Here is a 15968-nt window from a genome sequence, read left to right as displayed (position 1 = left end):
CTACAAAACACAACCACTGTCAACTTATGGTTGTAAGATACACCCAAGGGAGGTGGTGAAACTCATGTAATGTTTTCTAACAAGCCAAGTCAGGGATTTTTTTTTCCCCCCAAAAAAATTCTTTACATCAAGATGGAATAATTCAAGAGACTCATTGAAAAATGCATTTGTTCAGCAGTAAAGGTAACAAATTTTCACACAAGGAATGGAAACATTAATAATCTACAGTGGTATTACTGTAGAGAACAAAATTTAAGCCATAAATTTAAGACTGTGGAATGCAAGATCGTTAACTATTCCCCTTACAGGAAACGGAGCACGTACTTGTATACTTTGAAGAATCTACTATCTCATCAGAAGGGATATTCATCCCACCTACACAGATGGCAGACCTTCTACCACCTTCCCATTACTGGGAAATTCTTGTCCCTGCTCTTCTGCAGATTCTTCTTACAGACACTACCACACTACCCTGAAACCTCCCAGATAAAGTGAGAGTTTAATAGATTTACTTCTCTTTGGCAAATTCAGGCCAGTGGTGTTCCAAATGAACTGACAGAAGTTTGGAGTACAAAACACTTCCAAAGGTATCCTGAACCTGATTATTTATGACTGGAATTTTTTAATAAATGTATGAACTTTTATATTTAAAAAAATACAGTAGAACATATCTGTTAATATGTGGTTTGCCAAGTCAGTATGTTACCGATAGGGATCCTAATGTACAGTTTAGTGGCTCCAGTTTCTGAGTTTGACGTTACTGGTTCACACAGTCACATTGTACTTAGTAGTGAAGAATGAATTATACTTTTATTTTATTGTTATTGAGTGGTTTCAGGTTTGACCAACTCTTCATGGCCCTATTTTGGGAATTTCTTGGCAAAGATACTGGAGTTGTTTGCCATTTCCTTTTCCAGCTCATTTTACAGATAAGGAAACTGAGGTAAACAGGGCTAAGTGACACACACCTAGTAAATGTGTGAGGCCAGATTTGAACTCAAGAAGAGGAATCTTCTTGGTTCCAAGTACAGTGCTCTGTCCACTGTACCACATAGATGCCCTGATACTTTTATATTACTTCCTTGAGTAGCTAGCTCACTCTAGATTCTTTCAATCTAAGGTTCACATTGAGAAGACTTTTAATGATAGATTATCTGTTTAATGACTTACTTTTGCCTCTGCCCTGATACACAGACACACATACATGCATGTATGTATATATGTATGTACATATGTGTATATGTGCATGTATAAATATTATATGTGCATGTATGTATATGTGTATATATTTATACATAATGTATATATGCGTGTGCATGCATGTGTGTGTGTTTATGTATATGAAGTCACTTATACCTAAGCTATTTAGTTTTAAACTGCTAATAATTCAAAGGATACCATTAGGTTTAGAAATATATAATATTTATCTAGGACTCAAATGAATAGTAAAGTACTAGCATGTAATGCCATACCACAGTCCCAAGTACTTCAGTTTTATTTATCCTTCCCTTCTGAGTAGTTTGGGTCTTGAACACTTCTCAGTTGAAATTATAATAGAGAAGACTTGGGCAACATCTCTCTGAAGCTGGAACTACAGGGTTCAAAATTTCAGGGTGGAGACCATCTATCCGCTCTAGTTCCCTTCAGCTTTCCATAGCTAAGAATGTCATCTTTTCCTGCAGTATTTTCCTCACGTATCTTGGGTAGCCAAGCATTTAATGTTGACCTTGACACCATTACTGAACCATTTGTGACTGTCCTCCTTCCTAAAAAACTTATGACTCTATACATTTTAAAAGTTGTGTCATGGTCACATGACCTCATGAAAAATGGAGCCCTTGATTTTCTTCAATGAATCATCATGCACTGGGCCAAGGCATCCAGGAAAATAGAGTCCTTTCCCTTTGAGATGTTTTAAAAATGTTCAGAGGACAGGACACCTCCAGAAGTTAAAAAAAATGCAAAAGGTCAGAGTCATTGAGTTGAAGATTATGGATAATGATTCAAACTTTTTATCAGCTGAGTGGGAAACTGAATTCAATGACTTCTGATGTCCTTTCTATCTATACAGAGTTCTTAAATCTATTTAGACATCATAGTATTTAGTTATGGACCTTTAGAGACATGTGTCAAATCTACCTGGCAGCATCTAGTGAGATTTATTATGGATGATTCTAGTTTGGGTGAACATGTTCAATTTGTTAGCAAAATATTCAAGTTCTTAAAATGAAAAAAATATATTTTTGCCTTATCATTCCTTACAAACTTCTGTTGATGCATTTATTCAATGCTCTGCTTTTTCTGGCTTAGCCAAGTCAATCTTCGTTACTTGCAAACACAAATGGAGAACCAGATGATGGACAGACAAGCAGATCTCATAGCCATGTTCTCCATCAAAATATGGTATTTGCATATTGAGTATGGTTTGAGCAAATTTGAGCCTTATAGCTGGATTGAGAAGACAAAGAATAAATTTAAGGCAGTACAGAGTTGAAAAACAAACTGGGATTGATATAATTTGGAGAGGGATGTGCAAAGCTAGGAGACTGATAAAAGTCTAATTAGTAGGGCAAAGTGATCAAGTCATCATTAGAATTGAATAGCTAGTTTTTGCTGTTCTACCTTGGAAATTATTCTCCTTTTTTTGTGTCTTGGATCCCTTTGGCAGTTGATAAAGAAGACCATGAACCCCTTCTCCAAAGAAGAGTTGGTGTTACATACAAAATTAATGGGGTTATAAAGCAAACCAAGCATATTGACATACAATTATGGAGAGATGGAGCAAAGATGGTAGAGTAAAGGGAAGGACTTGCCTAATCTCTCCCAAATTACCCTCCGGACAACTTCAAAATAACACTTCAGAATGAATTCTAGAGTTGCAGAACCAACAAAAGAATGTGGTGAAACAATTTTCTAGGCCCAGCCAATTTGGAAGGTCAACAGGAAAGTCTGTTTCATTGGGGTGAGAATGGAGCACAGGCTCCATCCTGGCAAGCCAGCAACAAGTCTTAAAGGTGACTGAATTGGTGCTTCTGAGGTCTTAGCCCACAAACAGTAAGGGGGCCAGATGAGTGGTTGAAAAGAGATTACCAGGGACACTTTGAAGGCACTGGGTGCAGGAATCTGTTGTATTGCCCATGTCTCAGTCCTGGAGTGAGAAAGAACACTAATACGCTAGAACTTGCAGCTGCAGTGGAACAGGATGGAAAAGAGTGCTTGTGGTCACTCACAGACCAGATCATAATCAGGAGAACACCTCTCTCCTAGGCACACCTCTCTTTAGATTATACAAATTTGGAAGAACTGAAAATATACAGACTCCCAGAACTAGCTCTGGAAAAGCATCACAAAAACCTGAAGCTTGAGACAATGTTCCCTCCACCTCAGGAGCAGAGCCCAACTTTAAGATAAAGTTAAAAAACAAAAATTACGTTGAGAAAATGAGAAAATAATGGCAGCAGCAGCAACAACAACAAAAGAACTTGACCATAGAAAGCTACTGTGGTGATACTGAAGATCAAAATGCAAATTCAAAAGAAGACAACAGTGTCAAAATGGCTACATGCAAAGCCTCAAAGGAAAAGGTGAACTGGTGTCAGGCTCAGAAAAAATAATTCCTGGAGGAGTTCTAAAAGGAATTTAAAAATCAAATAAGAGAGGTATAGAGGAAAAATTGGGAAAAGAAACAAGAGTGATGCAAAAGAAACATGAAAGAAGAGTCAACAATTGACAAAGGAAGCACAAGAACTGGAAGCATAAAAAATTCACTGAAGAGAAGGGAAAAAAAAAAAAATCTCCTTAAAAAGTAAAATTGGCCAAATGGAAAAGGAGGTATGATTGGTTACTGAAGAAAATAATTTCTTAAAAATTAGAATTGGACAAATGGAAGCTAATAACTCCATCGGATATTAAGAAGTAATTAAACAAAATCAAAAGGATGAAAAAAAGAGAAGAATATGAAATAGCTCATGGGAAAAGAACAGCTGACTTGGAAAACAGACTGAGGAGAGCTGATTTAAGAATTATTGGACTACCTGAAAGTCATGATCCTCTAGCTGATGGTGTAAAGATTAGCAGAATTAATGTTACAGTCAACCTCAACTCTATTCTATTGCTTCTCACAGTCCCAAAGCACTGAGAGCACTGGAATGTACCCTGTCTGAGGTGCACATTCACGCCCTCTCTCACCTCTATGTCTTGGAGTCTCCTTTTATTCTGATAATAGAGAAATCTGAAAATAAGTCATTCAAATATAGTTCAGAAATATATTGTGGGATTCCACCCCCAAATCCAGTAATGTATCTATCTAATTATGTATAGCGGAGACTCATTAATTCACTTAACAAACATTTAATTTCTTACTATATTTGATGCACTGGGCCAGGATTTTAGGATTGTAAGGGACTTTAGAGAGTAATGAGTTCACCTAAAAGTGCTTTGTAGCATGCGAATTGTTATACAATATTGTTGTTATTGTCGAGTCATTTCAGACAAGTCTGGCTCTTCATAACCCCACTTGGGTTTTCTTGGTAAAGATATTGGAGTGGTTTGCCATTTTCTTCTCCAGTTCATTTTATAGATGAGGAAACTGGGGCAAACAGGGTTGAGTGATTGCCTAGTGTCACACAGCTGGTAAATGTCTAAAATCACATTTGGACTCAGGTCCTTCCAACTCTGGGGCTGGCACTCTATCCATTGTGCCACCTAACTGCCCAGTTCATGTCCCCAATAAATATGTATTGAGCAACCACCAAGTCCGGGGCAAGGACTTTGGGGAAATAGAAACTATGTTTTTGAGACTATGAAACAAATGCCCCTGAAGAGGCTGCCACCATTTTCTCAGACGGCAATGGCAGAATGCTCTCCATACCTTCCCTTGACATTCTTCAGTTTTCTATGGCCCTCCCGAGGCAAGAGAGGGATGGACGAATGCCTAAACTAGCATTCTTCATCCTGGATAAACTCAGCCCTTAATTGTCGTCAATTCCCTTGTTTCCCGTTGTACATGAGATGTTACTCACAAACAGCAGCTATGGTTGCCTGATTACAGATATGTAATTAATTCTGGAAAAGGCTAATATGAAATAACAATGTAATGAATCTCAGCAGGTGTCACTGTGGGCAGAAGAACACATCACACAAACAGTGCATTTTTCTAGCCCTCATCTCCTACTGGCCCCATGAAATAGGCTGTTCTCTTTCACCAGAGGATGAGGGATTAAGAAACACGTGGAGCTTGCCAAAGTCAATCTCGCCTCTCCCCCAGGGGCCACACTTGAACCACCCCAGTGACAGAGTAAGCCTTATGTTTGTAGTTGGTTTTATAAAATGACCTAAAAAAGAAAAAAGGTATGCAAACCTCTGTAAATACTTCCAAAAGTGATTTTGCTTTGACATAAATTTGGTGTCTTTTCTGGCTATGCTGTGAATCAGATTATGACTTGACCTAAAAATAAAAAATAAAATAAAAAAGGCAGGGGGTAGGGGAATTGTTTCCATTTTCATAGAACCAATAAATGAACCTATAAACTTAGCATTTATAATTCAAAATGCAAACTAAGAAGCCTGGGCTCCTTTCAATGAGTGCTTTTGTCATCAGGAAATAGCTTTGCAGCAAAATGTATTTCTGGCATTAAAAATAAAATCGATATCCAGCAAGGAGGGCAATACTTCACTAAAGTCTATTCCCAGGAGACAGAGCCTCTCTCTTTTTGATGTATTTGAAAAATGGGAAAAGACCCTCAGGGCAGACCAACCTTTTTTCAATACTAGATGCCAGACAGGTTGTATCAGTCAGGATTGTAATTATGGTGCCAGCCAGAGAGACCCACTTTCCAAGAGAATTCAATGAGTTAAAGAATTCAGTCAAAGGATCATGGTTTAGAGCTGGAAGCAACCTTAGAGGTCACTTATCTCATAGCCTCGTTTTCTAAATGAGAAAACCGAGACATAAAGGATTGAAGTGACTTGCCTGGGGTCACCAAGCTAATAAGTGTCAAAGGCAGGATTCAAACTCAGGTCTTCCTGATTCCAAGTTCAGCACTATCTACTGTGTCTAGCTACCCAGTTCTTGTTGTTTCAAGTCGCAGGAATATCTTTTGGTGGGAATGATGCTGAAAATGGGGTAAGTAGGGGCATGTGTTTTTTCCAAATGAACCATAGATAAAATTGCTCTAAAATGTTTCTCTCTAAGATTTTTGGAAAGTCAAAAGTAAAAATCTTCCCCCTTTTACTGATCTACTGTTTTCCATGGAAAACAATCCTCATGTTTCATATAAGATGTTTATGTCTAACACTTTTTAGGCCACTAAAATAATTCCCATGACTATAAATAATACAAACTATAGACACCTCTATTGAAATTTAAGGTTTACAAAGTACAAAGATACATTATCTCATTTGATCACTGGAGCTTGAAAAAAAAAATACACAGATCCAAGTAACAAGTAGGGAGTAAATTACTCACCCACAAAGAAACAGTATCTGGATCAATCCTGTAGGAATTATCAATTCTTTCTTTTGCTTGCTGGGTGCCATCTGATAAAGCAGTGAGTGTGACTGATCAGAGGCTCATCCTCTGTCTCTCCTCTTTTTCTGAGCTCATGTATGTGAATAGTAGCACTAAGCACAGCACAGCACCTGGCACATTTTACATTCTTGATAAATACTTGTTGACCTAACTTGAATGGCATTATCCTAAGGACATGTATAACTTTAAACGGGCTTTCAAAAGACCTCAAACATACCACATGAATCCAGCTTGGGGAGGAGCAAGTAATGAACAAATTTTGTTGTTTTCTGTGATTTAAATATGCTGAAAAGCAGTAACTAAAGAAGAAGGGGAGTGTGTTATGATGGTTTCTGGAAAAATGGGGAGCATCACCTCAGTGGAGGATACTTGTATTAGTTGGTGGAGGGGGAAAGGGCATTCAGTCTTTAGTCAACATAACTGTGTCTACAATTTATGAAGGAAGCATATATGAAACTGAAACTCATCATGAATGAAAAGCTGGATTCCAAACTGTTATTTGGTCCTCAGTTACCTTATCTGTAAATTAAGGTTTAGGCCTAAATGGACACTGAATTCCTTCGCGCTATGATTCTGTGATATGGTTCTTCAAGGCATCTCTGAAAACAGAATTTATAATTCCACATTGTGGTATGACACACTGCAGGAAGCTCTAAAACCCCCAGATGACAAGGAGACATCTGAAGGTTTCCATTGATGAAGAGGCCAGGGAATTTCTAATAGCTCTTAAGTCTATCCTTTCTCATTTTGCTGATAAAATGGTGCTTTGAATGGATCATAGGATCTTAGAGCCAGATTTGGAAGGAAACCCAGAGGTCCTGTAGTGCAGCACCCCTTACTTTACAGATGGGAACACTGAGGTTCAGAGCAGTTAACTGAGTGGTTCAAGGTTACACTGGCAGTCAAGGATTTGTTTACAACCAGATCTTTTGGCTCCCAAACCCTTTCTTCTTGTATCACACTGCTATGAGAAGGACTGCTGGACTGTGGTTATGTTAAAGTAATGTTAATGAGAGTTAAAAGATCTTCCCACTCCTCTGGTGGAGCCCATTAAGGGAAGCTTGATTAGGGGAGGCTTGTTTTGTAGGAAGGCTCACACCTTTTGTTAATTGCTAATGAAGCCTTAGTCAAAAGGATCTTGATGCCCGCTGGCTCTGAAAAGTATATAAATACTCCGAGGTGAGGTTTTCTTTTGGAGACTTATTCTTTGGAAGAAGGTTCATGTACCAGATGAGACTCTGGGTCTGGGAACTAACTATATATGTATGTAATGGTAAGGCAGTTGGATTTTTCTGTTGCTCTGTGATGTATATATTGCTTATGAAGAAGATAGTAGAAGCCCTGTCTGTTGGCCTTTATTTCTCTGCTTGTATTTTCTCTGTTGGTACATGTGATTAAAGAAGATTGTTGACTTCTCAAAAGTTCCTTTCCTTTTAGAAAAGCAAATCTAAGAACCTGTGCTAGCAGACCATCCTGGACGTGCCAGGGTGCTTGCTGCTACAGCTGTTAACAACAGAACAACACAGGGAAATACCTGGGCTTAGATGGTGAGAGAAGAGCCATAGACTCTAAGATAGAAGGACACTCATAAGCCATAGGGTTCAACCTTTACCGGAACTACAAACCCCTCTACCACATGCCTGACAGACAAGTGGTCATTCAGCCTTTGCTAAAGACTTCTGGTGAGGGTCTTTGGCACACAAATAGAATGCTGCCTTAAAAATGGCCTTGGATTCAGTCACAGGCCCTGGGTTCAAATGCTGTGTCTGCTATTACTACTGACATGACCTTGGGCAATTCACTTAAAATCTCTAGGGTCTCAGGTTCCATATAAAATGAGGGGTTGGATTAGTGACCTTTCACCTCCCTTCCTACTCTAATCCTCTGATTTCAGCATGAACTGAAGTGCCCGGAATAAAGTAGGCACATAAATGAATGATAAATGATTCATTGTTCATTGACTGAGCTTATGAATCTGAAGCTCTTTCACTTACTACCTATGTGACCTTGGGCAAGTCACTTAACTTTTATGGACCTCAGTTTCCTCATTTGTAAAATCATATTGCTGTACTAGATGGGCTTTGAAGACCCTAGGTCATGACCTCCCCAGGCCTTAGTTTTCTAATTTTATGTAACAGAACTCATGGATGAAGAGTTTATGTGGGGGAATCCTTGGGGCTAATGATTACCTGGTCCAGCCATCCTAAAAAGCGTTTTGTCCTTAGGCCCTAAAAGTCACTGAACCACGATCTCCTTCGACACAGCTATACCATTCCTACATATATACCTCAAAGAGATCAAAGAAAATGGACTGGTGATTCTTCATTCAGGAACATCTACTTTGTTTTCCTCCTTTTAATAAAAGTCCCTTTCTTGATACTGGGAATATTGTTGTGTTTACAAATGAAGAGTCAATGTCAGGACCTTGCAGAAATGTCCCCACATTTCCTTGGTGGGGTCACATGGGTGGGGAAAATGAGAATTCACCCAGATGGACCCAAATCTCTTTTTACATGGAATCTCTGATTCAGACTTAAAAGAATTCACATTAAATCATTAGAGCAAAACTCACTAAACTATTTAAGTAGATGAGAAGAAATAAATTCATTCATTTCAAGTCCCACTTGTAGAATTATCCTGCACTAAAAGAGTGGGGAGCAGCAGGAAAGCTGTTCAGCCCTGAAACAACACTTCCTGTCCATGCAGTTCAATTCAGTTCCATCCAAAAGGCATTTACAAAGTATTTATTATGTAGAGGCAGGAAAAGAAAGAAAACGTCCCTAGTCTCAAGAAGCTTACGTTCCATTGGGTACTTGGAGAGGACGGATGCATGTTTACAAACCAGAAAACTACAAAGAAAATGGAGAAGGGAGAAAAAGTGACAAAATAAAAGGCCCAGAGAAGGCTACATGTTAGAAGTAATATATATCTGAGTTGAGCTTTGAAGGATGACAAAGAATTGCCTAAGGGAAAAAAGAACATAACACAAGTACTTCTGGGGGGAAGGTTTAATGTTGATAGAGTACTTTTCTGACTATTTTCTCTTTTATTATTAATAAAACTGAGTAAAAGTATAGTTTCCCTCCCAAAAAAAGTTCTTTTCCTTTAGTCATAGAATTACAGATTTTAAGCATGAAGGAAACATAGAGATTACTCAAACAGTCCCATAATTTTAAAAATGAGGAAACTGAGACCAATAGAGTTTAACTGACTTGTATAAGGTCGCAGAGCTAGTAAGGGTCAAAGATGGGATTTGAACTCTGTACCTTTGATTCCATGATTTGGTCCCTGTCAGTCAATAAACAGTCAATAAACATTTTTATGAGAGATACTGTGCTAAGTGCATATATAATAAGCAATACATATTAGCTCAATGACCTTTCCTTAATCAATAAAAAAATGTGCTAACCTCTCTTTCCTATTGTTACAACGTAGCCTATGCACAACTCAATTTTGTTATTACGATCCCCATTCTAGTTAATCCAGTATTTGTTTTAACTTTCTAGTAGAAGGATCATAGATTTTCTATTTCTTACTTCATGTCAGTTACAAGATTATAGATTTAGAACTGAATGGAACCTGAGAGAGCATTCTCATTTTACAGGTGGGGAAAGTGAGTCTCAAAAAAGTTTATGAGTTGCCCCCAGAAGTGGAGACACTGAGACTCCCCCCACAATGTTTAAATATCAGTACTAGAACATAGAAATAGGGGCAGGTTCTCTCCCTTACCTTTCACCGCCTTCCTTCCTCACTTATTCCCCCACCAAGCACCCTCCCTCCCCCGCAAAAAAACCAGCTTCCATCCATATAGAACCAATCATGTCTTTGATGAGACTGGGCATAACCTTAAGGGCCCCAGCTGGCACTGCTTGGTTTAAGAGGTGTTAGCATCCAATAATTTTAAGGTTTTATTTTTTCAATACTAAATAGCTCATTAGGAGAAAAAATACATAATACATACATACACACATATATATATACATGCATGCATACATACATAAAACAGCACATAGAAAACTTTTCTAAAGATCTCAGTGATCTATGGAATACCTGGAGATACCCTTTCAATTTCTCAAAAATGAATCTGTCATCTCTCATTCCTAATGTTTTACGACTTCTTGGGGAAATGATTGAGGAATTTGGGAGAATTTCAAATATGAGAACCAAAGATCCTGATGGTTATTGGTTTGGAGCAAAAGTTCAGAACCAGGGATCAATGGACAGATTTCAGGGAACCTGTGAACTTAGATCTAATTATGTATTTGTTTCAACATCATTTGTTTCCTTCGTAATTATATTTTATTTTGTGCATGCAAAAACATGATTCTGAGAAGGCAATCACAGGATTGCCAAACACACAAAAAGGGTAAGAACTCCTGGATGGTACAGGCTGTCCTTTCCAGATAGATCTGAGTTCCTCCAGATGTAGTATGTCATTTATTACATGTAATATATAAAGCATATATATGTGAGGTCCTCCATATACAATATTCAGAATATCATAAACCTAGAGATGGATGGCACCTTAGTAGTTTCTTAATTTAACCCTGTCATTTTACAGATGAGAAAACTGAAGACCATGCAGGGTAAGCAAATTGTTCAAGGCTCCACAAGGAGTAAGTGTAAGAGACTGTATTTAAACCCAGATCTTCTTACTTTAGAGTGTGGGCTCTTTCCACTGTAACGACATTAAATCTTTACTCTCAAGCAACTTTCTTTCTCGTAAGAAGCCCATGAATTCTTATTATTCTTCAAAAGAAGGAATAAAGAGAAGAAAAAGATTTCAATAGTCAATGAGGAAATGTGTTAGATCCCATGACAACTTGACAATCATGTCTCCATTAGGTAAACTTCACCTGCCCCATTTAACCAGCAGTCACTCTTATTATTGAGAGAGATTTAAAGCTGGTCCTTTAAAAATGTGTTTACACTTAATCTATGCAGGAGAAATGCTGACAAAGCTCAGTGTGATATGTCATGCTGATGATGGGTAAGGGAGAGAAATTCAGACTGCCATAGGCAAAGCCCAAGCCTCTCGGAGCGTTTTAATCGCATTTTTATTGGAAGAGCTTATTAGGGGATGTAGACGTTGAGAGGCTGACAAATTTCCTGATAGTTTGCCAAGTGCACTATGGAATCACCTGCTCTGAACTGTAAACTCGTCTTAAGAAATTAGATGTTAACATTTTAGCCTAGTCTGAAAGTTAAACCCCACAAGGAGGGCAGAAAAGCTTAAACATTCAAATGATTTTATTATGGAGAGTTTGTCTAAATAAAGTAGAGGCCAATATGGGAAGGCCTTTTAAAATGGTTTCATTCCCCTATAGTAATAATTATGTAGTAAGAAAGCCATCATATTCCTTTATACAAAAAAGTATGTTATTAGTTTAAGTATTAGAAATTTCCTCTCTCTCTCTCTCTCTCTCTCTCTCTCTCTCTCTCTCTCTCTCTCTCTCTCTTTCTCTCTCTTTCTGTCTGCGTGTGTTTGTGTTTGTGTGTGTGTGTGTGTGTGTGTGTGTGTGTGCGTGCGTGTGTGGTAGTTCCTGGTACTAACTTTTCCTTGACAAAAAAAAAAAAAAGAATCTAGGATATAGCATTGAAATAACCAAACTCTCAGGACATAAAAGAACATGCCACCTAACAGCTGAGACAAACAGGTGTTTGGACTGCCCAAGCTAAATTTTTAGGTCTGCCATTGGATGGATGATGGATAATGGCCCTTCACCTCTTCCAGTTTTCATTTCTATCCATAAAGGGACGGGACAATGACTATCATCTTGGCCAGTCCCCAAAGATGGAATGTGAGTAAGACAACACTGATGAAATACATTGAGATCTCCAGCATAAAGAGGACATATCAACCAAGAACATCCCAAACTCACATGTTCTGGGGATGACAGAGAGTTATCACTGTCCCTGCCAGCCAACATATTGTTTTGTCATTTTCTTCTTCGACTTTTCCCTTTTGTATCTCTCTGAAAGCATACGCCTGAGTTGCTATATAATAATGGTAATAATGATGATGAGGATGATAGAGCTTTAAGGTTTGTAAAGTGTTTCACAAGTGTTATCCCATTTGATATGTAAGACACAAAAAAATAAAGACACAAAAAGGAGGTGGTAAAAAGAGGTTTTATTCTGTCTGGGTGATGTCTGTCTGCCATAAGACTCATTCCTTCTTTCCCTTCCCTACTATTCATCCTTCCTCTCTTCTGTCTCTCTTTCTCTTCCAATACAGTTCTAGCAGAGTTCTTTTCTTTGAAGTCAACTAAATCCCTTTGCGGGAGGGTAAAATGAAGACTGAGAAAGAGCTGGGGGAATCAGAAAAGACTTCATACAGAGGATGGCACCTGACCTTAGTTTCAAAGGAAGAGGGGGTCTCTGGGAGGTGAGGGGGTGGCATATTCCAGGCAGAGGAGCCAGCCAGGGCAAAGGCATTGAGTTGGGATCGGAGGATCAGGAATCAAAAACAGAACAAAGTCTGTGCCCATCAATTGGAAAATGGCTAAATAAGTTGTGATGTGAATGTCATGAAATATTGCTACACAGTAATAATTCATATGAATATGAATAAGAAGAAGTCAGTGAAGCAAGGTAGCCCTTTTATGAACTAATGTGGACAAAAGTAAGCAGAACTAAGAAAATAATTTAAACAGTTACTACAACAATGTAAATGGAGAGAGGGAAAGCAGGAAGGAAGAAAAGAAGGAAAAGAGGAATGAAGGAGAGAGAAGGGAAAGAGGGAAAGGAAAGAAGGGAAAGAAAAAAGCAGGAAGGAAGAAAAGAAGGAAACGAGGAACGAAGGAGAAAGGAGGGAAAGAGGGAAAGGAAAGAAGGGAAAGAAAAAAGCAGGAAGGAAGAAAAGAAGGAAATGAGGAATGAAGGAGAGAGGAGGGAAGGAGGGAAAGGAAAGGAGGGAAAGAGAAAAGCAGGCAGGAAGAAAAGAAGGAAACGAGGAATGAAGGAGAGAGGAGGGAAAGAGGGAAAGGAAAGAAGGGAAAGAAAAAAGCAGGAAGGAAGAAAAGAAGGAAAAGAGGAATGAAGGAGAAAGGAGGGAAAGAGGGAAAGGAAAGAAGGGAAAGAGAAAAGCAGGCAGGAAGAAAAGAAGGAAATGAGGAATGAAGGAGAGAGGAGGGAAGGAGGGAAAGGAAAGGAGGGAAAGAGAAAAGCAGGCAGGAAGAAAAGAAGGAAACGAGGAATGAAGGAGAGAGGAGGGAAAGAGGGAAAGGAAAGAAGGGAAAGAAAAAAGCAGGAAGGAAGAAAAGAAGGAAAAGAGGAATGAAGGAGAGAGGAGGGAAGGAGGGAAAGGAAGGGAGGGAAAGAGAAAAGCAGGCAGGAAGAAAAGAAGGAAACGAGGAATGAAGGAGAGAGGAGCGAAGGAGGGAAAGGAAAGAAGGGAAAGAGAAAAGAAGGAAGGAAGAAAAACAAACTGTTTCAATATAATGGCTAATTTGGGACTGCAAAACATGAGAAATTGTGTCTTTCTATTAGAGGCAGAGGCGGGGGACTGTTGAAGCAAAACACAGCATGTACTTTTTGACTTGAGGGATGAGCTGAGTAGTTTTCGGCGGATCTTTTTCTTTCCCCGTCCTTTTTTATTTGTTACAAGGGGTGGCCTTTGAGGTGGGGGAGGGAATCTATTCAGAAAAGTTAATGACAAAGAAAATATCAATAAAATCTTCTGAAGAGAAGACGTTTGAATTAGTTCTTAATAAAATATCACACGTGGGGGCAAAGAATGATCTAATATTAAATAGGTGGAATATCCCACTGTATTAAAATGAATAATTTTAGGAAGTGTCTTTTAACTGATAATTAAATTTCTATAGTAGAAATTATCTTTAAAAATATTCCAGAACTTATTTTTTTTTCCATTTGCATGAAAGAATGCCTACTCCTTGGCCTCGTCATTTCCCTCTCCATTCCGGCAAAAAGAAACAAAATAATGCAAAAGAAAATTTAAGAACAAAATGAGCATCTAATCAAGAAGAGTTTTGAGGGAAGCAATTTGGAAGACATTTTCTAGAAAACAAGGACTTTTGAAAGGTGTTATCAATGACTGCGTTAAAACAGAGAACTGCATTAGAAGAACCTGGCAAGGGAATCTAGGATGGGAAGCACGTTGGTAATAACAAATAGCTCTTTCCTAAGCCAAGAGCAAAACACGAAAAGCCCTTCACTGGCTTTGACCACAGTAAGCCTGGGGACGATCTCTTTCTGAGTGCCTGCTGGAAAGACTGTCCATAAAATAGTAGAACCCATTCATCAGCTGCTCGGGAGCTCAGTTCATGTGCTACATTTAGCCTTAATAATGTTCAGAAAAGTAGAACAGGCTCCTGTCCAAAAGCAATAGTCAAATGGAAGGAATCTTGGGTAACTGAGAAACCAACGCTGGAGGTTCTAGACATTACATACAACTTCATGATGTCCTCAACAATTCTTCCCATCTCAGAAATGGCAACATGCCACTCTTTACCAAAGCCATACTCTGATGGTCCAACACAGTGTGGCAATGTTACTAGACTCTCAAGGGCTATGCCACCATAGTTGAAGCATTTGTAGACTTTACCTATCTTAACAGGCTTCAGATATCTACAATGGACCATGCCTCTGTTGTCTAACGACCAGTCCATAAAAGCTTAAAAAGGCTCATCACTGAGAGGCTGGCCATCAAAAACCTGATTTTGGTCAAGAAGACTCCTAAAACATCATCTAAGGAGTAGAAAAATCCAACTCCATTCAGCAAATATTTATTACAAAGCCCTCATGTGGAAGACACTAATTTCCATAATGGTGAGTGAGTTTCCCTAGATCATTGTGTCTTTTCCTCTAAGGTTACCATCCATTACTCTGTATGTATCTGGTAAATACGTTGTCTTCCCCACTAGAATGTGAGTTCCTTTTGTGCAGCAACATTTTTGTTTTTGTATCTCCATCACCTGGCACAGTGCCTGACATATTAAATGATTAATAAATGTGTGTGTGTGTTGATTGATTCATTTCCCATGTAACTGCTCTGCTGGACTTCATCATTATCTCCAGAAACTCATCTTTCTACAAGATCAGATCAACTCATGAATTCACATTTCCTCAGTAGCCCTTCCTCCCGTCTGGCTCCTCCCTCTCTTTGATTGGAGGGTGGAGGTTAGCCTTAAGGAGGGGTCCCAAGGCACCACCAGCTGTACCACTTCAGTGTCTACTCCCCACCCTTTTTAGTATCTTTTGGTATGTCTTCTTCCAATAGATTGTGAGCTTCTTAAGGGCAGGGACTGTTTTATTGCCTCTTTTTCTATCTCCAGTAATTAGTAAGTGCCTGGCACGTAGTAAGCCCTTGCTAAATGTTTACTAGCTGAGTGACTGATTGCTAAAATGGAGAGATTAGATAATAGTATGGGTAGGTAGATTTAGAACTATTTGAATAATTTAACCAAGTCTATGT

At 38.7% G+C, this 15968-nt stretch overlaps 1 protein-coding gene across 8 annotated transcripts in view; it reads right to left on the bottom strand.

Annotated features, from left to right (window-relative positions):
* FHIT (fragile histidine triad diadenosine triphosphatase) overlaps positions 1–15968 on the bottom strand; it is a 1742479-nt gene that overhangs the window by 630955 nt on the left and 1095556 nt on the right. The gene's annotated exons all lie outside the window — the stretch shown is intronic.

The sequence above is a fragment of the Notamacropus eugenii genome, chromosome 3 (assembly GCF_028372415.1).
Source record: "Notamacropus eugenii isolate mMacEug1 chromosome 3, mMacEug1.pri_v2, whole genome shotgun sequence".
Classification (NCBI taxonomy): domain Eukaryota; kingdom Metazoa; phylum Chordata; class Mammalia; order Diprotodontia; family Macropodidae; genus Notamacropus; species Notamacropus eugenii.
This window is presented reverse-complemented; position numbering and strand designations above follow the sequence as displayed.